The following is a 10,750-nucleotide window of genomic DNA, read 5'->3' on the forward strand; positions in this document are numbered from 1 at the left end:
AAATGAGATTGGACCATGTAGGGACACTTTGGGGTTTCCTCTGTCAAAGGACAGCAAAAGGCTTTTCTAATAAATAGCTATGAAGAGCTTCTGCACCCTCAGTTACAGAGAACCATAAACTCTGCATGGGGTAAGAGTTTCCCGCAGACTCCATGGCACATCCATATGGTGCCTGGACTTGTAACACATAAAGGTACATTTCAGATTTGCTGGATTTTAAGAGGTGGCATGCTTCTGTTCACCTGGAAAATATATCACTGAGTTGCTGGCATCAAGCCGGACCTGTGCATATCATTTTTGTGTACATATCACAAACACAAACCACATTATTTCATTTCTTTGTAAGGGGGCAGGCTAGGAAAGCCAAGTGTGAGCTGATAACGATGTATATTTTTAGCGAGTCATGAATCTGGAGGCTTGAAGCAGACTGGCCAGTAGGGGGTGTGACCCAAATGCCATAAGAGCACAGGCTTGGAAATGATTGGGTGAGAGTTTTGTATATGTTACGGCCAGAACCCGAAGTGTGGCCACTTCTAGTTCTGGCCGGCCACTTCGTGTTCTGGCCGGCCAATGTGCGAAGTGGCCGCAGCACAGCGGCCAATGTTAGAAATGGAATGTTTCCTTTTATTATTAATGTAGTTTTCCGGCCGTCTCTGGCCAAATGTAGCAAAACAGTTAGTTAATTGAATGAAATGAAGCTGGCGGCAATGTAGAAGGATGAAGCCGCCCGGCTTCCGCTCCGCCTCCTCTCCTCCGCCCCTGCCTCTCTCTCCTCCCCGATACTGGCAGCGGGGGACATGCGTGTCCCCCCCAGAGTCGTTCGTCGCGGCAGGCAATCCTGTCGTTCGTCCCTGCAGAGCGGGTGCTGGCAGAAGCAATATCTGCAGCCTCCCCGCTCTGCTTTCCTGGCGCCATGAACGACGGCCGGCTGCCCGAAGAAGAGAGAGAGGCAGGGGCGGAGGAGAGGAGGCGGAGCCGCCAGCTTCATTTCATTAAATTAACTAACTGTTTTGCTAAATTTCGGCTGGAAAACTACATTAATAATAAAAGGAAACATTCCATTTCTAACATTGGCCGCTGCGCTGCGGCCACTTCGCACATTGGCCGGCCAGAACCCGAAGTGGCCGGCCAGAACTAGAAGTGGCCACACTTCGGGTTCTGGCCGTAACATATACACCCCACAGCTCAGGTAGCAGGTCTTAGAGTAGCTGAGGCTCTGTTATTTTTCAATACTATAACTGGTTAGTATGGCTTTGCCTCTATTAACTACTTCCCTACCCTGGGGTTTTTCCCCTAAAAACCCAGAACAATTTTATACATTTCACACTCCTCCCATTCATTAGCCAAAAACTTTATCAGTACTTATCACACATAAATGATCTATAACTTTTTTTTCGCCAACAATTATGCTTTCTTTGGGTGGTACTTTGTGCTAAGATCTATTTTCTTTATCTATACATTTTAAAGGGAATATGGTGAACAAATTTTAAAAAAAGTAATTATACCTCAGTTTGCAGCCATTATAGTTTGAAAATAAAAAGTGCTGCTATAGTTTAAACCCTCACATTTTATTTGACCATGTGTCCTGGTTATTACAACATTTAAATTATGTTCCTAGTCCAATGTATGGCGACAATATTTTATTTGGAAATAAAGGTGTATTTTTTTCCAGTTTTTGTTTTTGTTTTTCTCATTGTACTTTATCAGTAATTAAAAGCCATTATTTGCATTATATAACAGTAACACGCCCTCATGGTGTATATACTGTATTTAACCTCCTTGGCGGTAACCCCGAACTTAGTTCGGGGTAAGCCGCCGGAGGGTGCCGCTCAGGCCCTGCTGGGCCGATTTGTTTAATTTCTTTTTTGCTGGACGTAGCTAGCACTTTGCTAGCTGCGCCAGCACCCTGATCGCCGCCGCCCCGCGCACGATCGCCGCTATCCGTCGCGCCGCACGGCCCCCCGCCCCCCCAGACCCCGTGCGCTGCCTGGCCAATCAGTGCCAGGCAGCGCCGAGGGGTGGCCCGGGACTCCCAATGACGTCCCGACGTCAGTGACGTTATCCCGCCCCGTCGCCATGGCGGCGGGGGAAGCCCACCAGGAAATCCCGTTCTTTGAACGGGATTTCCTGATCGGAGATCGCCGAAGGCGATCGAAGAGGGCGGGGGGATGCCGCTGAGCAGCGGCTATCATGTAGCGAGCCCTGGGCTCGCTACATGATATAGGAAAATAAAATTAAAAAAAACTGCTGCACTCCCTCCTGGCGAATTTTTTTATAACGCCAGGAGGGTTAAAAAGCTAAGTCCCTAGGTAAAAACATATGTATTCTCTTTTCAATTCTATTTTTTTTTTTTTTGTTGTTGTTTACGAATGTTTTACTTTGGCACAGTGTACAGTATATGAAAATAATTGTATTGCTTCAGTTTGTCGTGAAAATAAAGTCCGGTGAGATAGGCCTTAGCCCTAATATACCTCAAATTCTATTCTATACATAATCAGGTATCTATTTGGCACACAGCAGCCTCTTAACCACGAGTAGCACCAAATGCTTTTTCAAGGCCATTTTTTTCACCAGATGTAACATTGTTATTCTTTCTTATCAAAGTCCCTGGAGCATCAGAACATTCAATACAAGTAACAAATGTCACCATTCTGAAAACTAGAGCCCCAGATCTACTCAGATATTGCCATTTTGTAACAGTCGGACTTGTGCGGTTTTTATGAAATTTGAACATAACTTTGAAAATGCTGTTTTTTTACAGTTTTTTTTTTCACTTTGTCATGAAAATAAAGTCAGGTGACATAGGCCTTAGTCCTAATATATGTCACATACACACATTTATATATACAGTATATATATATATATATATATATATATATATATATATATATATATATATATATATATATATATATATATATATATATATATATATATATATATATATATAATGTTCATCAGTCAATCCGTGGGTCAGAAATAGGAGAAGGGTTGTCGGCCAATCCAGGGGTCAGAAACCAGAGAATGATTGTCAGCCAATCCAAGCGCCAGAAACCAGAGAATGGTCGTCAGCCAATCCAGGGGTCATAAATCGGACAACGGTCATCAGCCAATCCAGGGGTCAGAAGTAAGAGAATGGTTGTAAGCCAAGCCAGGGATCGGAAACCAGATGATAAAATGTATATAGTGAACACAGTTTAAAAAAAAATGAATCACTAATAATTTTGAACTGTGGTACACTTCAAAACAGCCTTTAACGCAGAGGCCTGGTTTTGATGGACAGTGGTATCTGGAGTCTTTCCTGATGTGGTTTTTGGTACACGCTTTACATCTTTTTTTAGGATATTTTTTTTAATGGATTAGAGGGGAGTGGGACAGGGAAATTCCTATCATGAAGTCTTATGAAATCTTCACAATCCAGAGAGCCTGTGGGGTGGGCAGTAGAGATGTGGCGAACTGTTCGCCCAGCGAACATCTCTGGGGCTTTTACTACTTCCGGGTCGCTCTGACCCAGAGTAGTACGCCTGCGCTGCCCGGCGGAGTGCGTCCTAGATCGCGCTCCTGTTGCCAGGCACTCTCTGCGCATGAGCTTGACGTCATTCATGACGGGCAGCGCAGGCGTACTACTCCGGGTCAGTGCGACCCGGAAGTAGTAAAAGCCCCAGGGATTTGGAGATGTTCGCCGGTGAACGGTTCGGGAACCGTTCGCCGCATCTCTAGTGGGCAGTATAGGCAGATTCACTAATCAGTGCTGAAATCACCTCCTCCTGGAACTTGATGTATGAGTCCACATTGCCCGATTCTTTGTAGATGACAAAAGCATTGTACATTGTCATCTGCAGGAGATGAATTCTGACATTTTTGTACCACGGCTTGGTTTTTCGGTGGACCTCATATGGTGCAAGCACCTGATCAGAGAGGTTAACACCCCCCATGTACTTGCTGTGCTTTTCAATGGCTACTTGCTTCTGTTGTTTTTCTTGCACGGATGTCGTTGTCACTGTAGCCTCCGTGTGAATTGTGAACAAAATGAGTACGTCCCTCTTGTCCCTGTATTTTAGGGCCAAGAGTTCTTTACTTTGGAGGTTGAAGGACTCCCCCTTTTGCAATTTTTTGTGTAGGGCCTGCTGAGGCATCGCTTTTTCTGTTTAGCCTCACAGTACCACAGGCTGGAGTTTCAGCTGCATACAGAAATGTAAAAAGCGGTACACTTGTGTAGAAATTATCTACGTACAAGTGGTACCCTTTGCGCAGAAGTGGATTAAGCAGGTCCACAACAGTTTTTCCGGTGGTACCCATGTATGATGAGCATCCAGCGGGCTCAAGCAGACTGTCTTTCCCTTTATATACATTGAAAGTATATGTAGATCCAGTCCTGCTCTGGCAAAGCTTATATAGCTTAAAGAGAACCAGAGATGAAGCACCCTCTTGTATTTTACCTTATAAATCAGTGGGAACATGACAGTAAACACCTCATCTGCCCTTTGTTTCATTGTTCTCTGTGTAATCTGACTATAATCACCTCTGATAAGAATCCCCGACTGAGAAGTCAGGCTGCTCCGTCTAGCTTTGCTACAGAAAGATTATAGCTAAGTCTGTCTTCTGTGGTGTTATTTCAAGCCCAAGCCTGCCCCCTTGTGGCTTTGCTATAATGACTCAGCAATAATCATTCCCAGCAAAGCCAGATTTAATTGCTCAGTCTGGGATTCTTGTGACTGCTGCTAACAGACACTTTTAGCAGTGAGGATGAAACAGACAGCATGGTAAGTGTTTTCTCTAATGCTCTTACTGATATACATGGTAAAATACACAAGGGTGCTTCGTCTCTGGTTCCCTTTAACCCTATTAGAGATGGCCCGAACCTCCGATTTTCGGTTCGCGAACTTCCGCAAAAGGTTCGGTTCGCACGAACTTTCACGAACCGCAATAGACTTCAATGGGGAGGCGAACTTTGAAAACTAGAAAAAATGATGATGTCCACAAAAGTGATGGAAAAGATGTTTCAAGGGGTCTAACACCTGGAGAGGGGCATGGCGAAGTGAGATACACGCCAAAAGTCCCGGGGAAAAAATCTGGATTTGATGCAAAGCAGCGTTTTAAGGGCAGAAATCACATTAAATGCTAAATTGCATGCCTAAAGTGCTTTAAAACATCTTGCATGTGTATACATCAATCATGGAGTGTAATTAGAGTACTGCTTTATACTGACACACCAAACTCACTGTGTAACGCACCGCAAACAGCTGTTTGCGTAGTGACGGCCGTGCTGGACTGGTGCGCACCATGGCGAGATTGCTCTTTCTCACTCAGTGATGTCAGGTAATGTCTGACTGCCTTATCAACTTTCAATGGTTCTTTCTCTACCATTGTTAAAGCTTACATCTATTTTTTTAAATCTTTGTTCTGCTTGCTGTTCAGTACCTGCAACGAGAATCTTATGGAGGGCAAGTCTGCCATTGCGAGTGACCATGGGTAATGGCCGGGGCATCCTGGTTCGATTCCGGTCCGGAGTGGGAGCCTAAGAAATCGCTACCACCACCACACATCCAAGGAAGGCAGCAGGCATGGCATGCACGTCCCAAGCTGTTAAATCAAAAATAACAATACAGGAGGACTTTCGAGGCCCTGTTGTATATTTGAAATGAATCAACTTTAAATCCTTTAACGATAATCTGTTATGGAGGGCAAGTCTGATGGTGCCTTCACTGCAACTCACCAAGCAGGAGAGGGGTAAGAAAAGCTTGTCGTGTCTGCAAGAAAGGTGGGATAAGGCGTGACACCACTGTTTACTGTCCCACCTGTCCTGAATATCCTGCCCTTATGCATAGGGGAGTGTTTCGAGAAGTACAACTTGCAGATACACTGTTAGAATATGGAACTCGAGACATAGCAGTAGGCACACAAGGGTCTCTCGGGGCTCTTTCACACTGGCGCTATGCGTTCTGGAAAATTGCCTAAAGTCTATGTGGAAGTTCATACTGCAGTACACTACGCTGGAAGTGCCTGATTTAACGCTAGTGCATACCTATGTTACTGCGCGGCTCCTGCGGCGATTTGCATCAGCCCGGAAGTCATGTTAGTCTATGGCGACGCAAAGATTTTTACTTCCTATTTGGCCAAATGCCAAACGGGGAATACCTTGTACAAACGCGGTATTCCCTGAATGCCTGTTTTTGGCGATGTGGTGCAGGAGGAACGACCCACCGGATACGCCATCATGAAGTGTGAAACCAGACATTAGGTTTCAAGAGACCTTAATACACAGGGCTGCCAGAAACCTCTCCTTTCACTTGGGACAAAGTGCATAATGTACTTCGCCACATTTCTGTGCGATTTGGGCTTTGCACATTGTCCCTTGGAGAAGGAGAGGTTTGTCCTCAGAAGGTAAGTAGAAAAAGAAACAAAAAAAAACAAAAACAGGTAAGCAAATAAGTAAAAAAAATTGTCTCCAAATGTTAATGTTTGGTTTAAAAATGTTCAATAAAGTTTATAAAAGTTAATGACTTTATAGCATTATTGATTGCCTGCTTTTCTCTCTCTCTCTCTCTCTCTCTCTCTCTCTCTCTCTTTTTCCAACCTATACCCTTCCAGGTGGATGGACTGAACGACCGATCGACCAGCTGCAGCACTGATGTGTATCTTGACAGAAGCATTGAGCGTCTGTCAGATTACTCAAAGTCGGTGTGTGCAGCGCTACAGGTCGAGATTTCTCCTCTGCAGTAAAAAAAAATAAGTTTGTCGAGGCATATGAGCTGAGAGGTGGTGTTGGAGTTCATATGCTTTGGAAAGCACTTTGTATCAAAACTGGCAACGTTTTTTTTTTTTTTAATCTGCATCGATTGATGTGAATGGAGAAATCGGGTTTGCCAGGGCAAACTAGCTAAAGTGGGTTTGGACGATGGGCGGAGCTCCTAGGTCCTGGCAGACGTATTTCTCCTTTTTTCACATTATTTGGCAGATATTTTTTCATCCACATTGATCAATGCGAATTAAGGAATCTTTGCCATTCCTTTTTCCATTCAGTCCAGAGGCTGAATGGAATAAAAGTGCATTAGCTGTATGCCCAATATAAGGAGTATAGCGGAAACTCCTAATACTGGCCATACATGTAATGATTGCGGAGACCCTAAAATGCCAGGACAGACCCCACAAATGGACCCATTTTGGAAAGAATGACACCCCAAGGTATTCGCTGAGGGGCATGGTGAGTTCATAGAATATTTCATTTTTGTCACAAGTTAGCATAAATTGATTTTTTTTTCTCATTAAGTGTCATTTTCCGATAACGTGCGACAAAAAATGAAATTTTCTATGAACTCACCATGCCCCCTTATGGAATACCTTGGGGTGTCTTCTTTCCAAAATGGTTTTTTTTTTTTGGGGGGGGGGGTTGTTACTGTCCTGGCATTTGGGGGGCGGCTAAATTGTGAGCACCCTTGTAAAGCCTAAAGCTGCTGATTGGACTTTGGGCCCTGCAAATAGGCTGTAAAAAAGTGTCACACGTGGTATCACCGTACTCAGGAGAAGTAGTATAATGTGTTTTGGGGGGTATTTTTACACATACCCATGCTGGGTGGAAGAAATATCTCTGTGAATGGACAATTGTGTGTAAAACATTGAAAAAAGTCCAATGAGTACCTTTCGGATTTCACAGGTCATTTTTACGCATTTGGTTTCCAGACTAGTTCTCATGGTTTAGGGCCCCTAAAATGCCAGGGCAGTATAGAAACCCCACAAGTGACTCCATTTTGGAAAGAAGACACCCCAAGCTATTCTGTGAGGGGTATGGTGAGTTCATAGAAGATTTTATTTTTTGTCACACGTTAGTGGAAGATGACACTTTGTGAGGAAAAACAAACAAACAAAAAAAATCAATATCAGCTAACTTGTGACAAAAAGAAAATCTATGAACTCACTATGTGCTTCACGGAATACCTTGGGATGTCTTCTTTCCAAAATGTGGTGGCTTGTGGGGTAAACCGTGAGAAGTAGTCTGAAAACCAAATGCCTAAAAATGCCCTGTAAAATCCTAAAGGTACTCATTGGATTTTGGGCCCCTTTGCACAGCTAGGCTGCAAAAAAAGTGTCACAGATGTGGTATTGCCATACTTAGAAGTAGTATAATGTGTTTTGGGATGCATTTTTACACATACCATTGCTGGGTGGGAAAAATATCTCTGTAACTGGACAATTTTTTTGTAAAAAAATCGGAAAAAATTGCCATTTACAGAGATATTTCTCCCACCCAGTATGGATATGTGTGAAAAGACACCCCAAAACACATTATACTACTTCTCCTGAGTACAGCGATACCACGTGTGACATTTTTTACTGCCTAGGTGTGCAAATTGCCATGGTAGCACAAGTACCCCACAAGTGACCTAATTTTGGAAAGTAGACTCCCCAAGGTATTGACAAAAAAAAATCTATGAATGGACTATTCCCCTCAGCCAATACCTTGGAATGTCTTCTTTCCAAAATGGCATCATTTGGTGGTTTTTATACTATCCTGCCATTCTAGCACTTCAAGAATCATGACAGGTGCTCAGAAAAGTCAGAACTGCTTCAAACTGCTTAAATTCACTTTTTCGTACCATAGTTTGTAAACGCTCTAACTTTTACCCAAACCAATAAATATACACTTATTGGATTTTTATTTTTATGAAAGACATGTAGAACAATAAATTTGGACAAAAACTTGTATAGCCATTTTATTTGAAAAAATTACCACAGAAAGTTAAAAATATTTTTGACAAAATTCCTGTCTTTTTTGATGAACATAATGAAAACTAAACATTGCAGCAGCGATCAAATAGCACAAAAAGAAAGGTGTATTAGTGACAAGAAAAGGAGGTAAAATTTGTTTGGGTGCCAAGTTGTATGACCGAGCAATAAACCTTTAAAGCTGTGCAGTGCTGAATTGTAAAAAAAATGGCCTGGTTACTAGGGGGGTTTAAACCTGTGGTCCGTAAAGAGACCTCGGAGGGGGAAGCCTCAGGGTCCCAATGAGGCTTCCCCCATCCCTGTAGCTGCACTGAATCCAGCACTAGCTCGCCCGAATCCTCCCGCAATCCTCCCCCGACAAGCCTGACAAGGCTTGATATATTTACCTAGCTGGGATCGCGTGCAGGCACAGTAGCGGCTCTTCCTTTGGGCTAGGCGGAAATAGCTGAGTGCGATCATATCCGCTCTACTGCGCAGGCACAAAAGGACTTGTGCCTGCGCAGTAGAGTGGATCGAATGGTTTCGGCTATTTCCTCCTTACCCAAACGAAAAGCCGCTAGTACACCTGCGCTGAATCGCGGAGAGGTAAATATTTACATCTCCGCACTTCGGGGAACCCGAGCAAAGGAGGAGAATGGGGGAAGCCTCGTTAGAATCCAGAGTCTTCTCTCTCCTGAGGTAAGTATTCCCCAGAGGGGTATTTTTTTTATTACAGGATTTCTTTAAATGGTTAATGATATAGAACGATTCTGGTTATGCTAATGCACTGCCGGTTTGCAACCTAGTGCTGTGATTGTTGTAACTCTAGCAATGTATTAAGAGATCTATCTCTGAGCAAATCTGGTTGGAGAGAGATCTGTTGGCTGCCCATACACTGCAGGCTGATTCCCAATCAATGTCAGCATGAAATCTCTCAGGAATCGGCCTCATGACGCCACTGATTCCATTCGCCTGTCTGCGCCACAAAAGTAAATGCCCCCCAGTGCCCGTGGATTGTAAATCTCACCTGCTCCAGCTGCACTGACTCTTGGTCTCCTCCGCTGTCTCCCTGTGCCACCGTCACACATAGCCACCACATGTCGGCACTGAAGGGAAACAGCGAAAGGGACGGGTGTTGGTGTAGCTGGAGTCAAATGGGGTCCATTGGATTAGTCGGTCATCATAATATCCCACACCATTACTGCCACACACCTCATCCACCATGTCAGACCAAGATTTTCCAGCTTGCTCGATCGATGCATTTGACCGATTTCAGATCAAAGTGGTTGATTCATTGTTTGGGCATGATTGTTGGGGCACAAATTTTTAAATGATTTGCTAAAATTATTTTAATGGATGGTTGATTGGGCTGCAATATCGCTAGCTGTATGGCCAGATTTACTATTACAGAGATTAGAGGTACTGGCAGATTTATTATCTTTTCACTGCTATTTTAAACATATGGTAGCATTATTTCCCCACTAGGGGTCATTATAACCCTTTTAGTAGTTCTTATCTATCTATCTATCTATCTATCTATATATATATATAGTATATATATATATATATATATATATATATATATATATATATAGTATATATATATATATATATTTGACTTATTTCTTCCCATGGAATGACTTGGTGACCCCTGTAGGTGTAGTTATTTGGAGAACTATAATACCTTTTGAAAATTAGGGAATTTAGTCGTCCTAGACTGAAGCATTGAATGCCCCCTAGGCTGCATTGCATTTGTGGAATGATGGATAGAGGGAGCAGGGACTCGTTTTCTGTTGACACTCCTAGGCTGCCATTGTGTATGGTTGGTGTGAATAGTGGCAGAGCCTTCTCCGGGCGCACCGATAGGACGCAAATTCATTCATGATATATAAAGTCAGATACACTTAAATATTATAGGAGAACAACCTCAGGTTAATATAGTGTACAGACCAAAGAAACAAGCTTATATATCATAACCGGTATTTGGGCCCCTTTTACTCTAACCCCACAACTTGCGATCCTGCACGTAGGTCTGGACAATATCCCC

Source organism: Hyperolius riggenbachi, chromosome 10, assembly GCF_040937935.1.
Source record: "Hyperolius riggenbachi isolate aHypRig1 chromosome 10, aHypRig1.pri, whole genome shotgun sequence".
In the NCBI taxonomy this organism is placed as follows: domain Eukaryota; kingdom Metazoa; phylum Chordata; class Amphibia; order Anura; family Hyperoliidae; genus Hyperolius; species Hyperolius riggenbachi.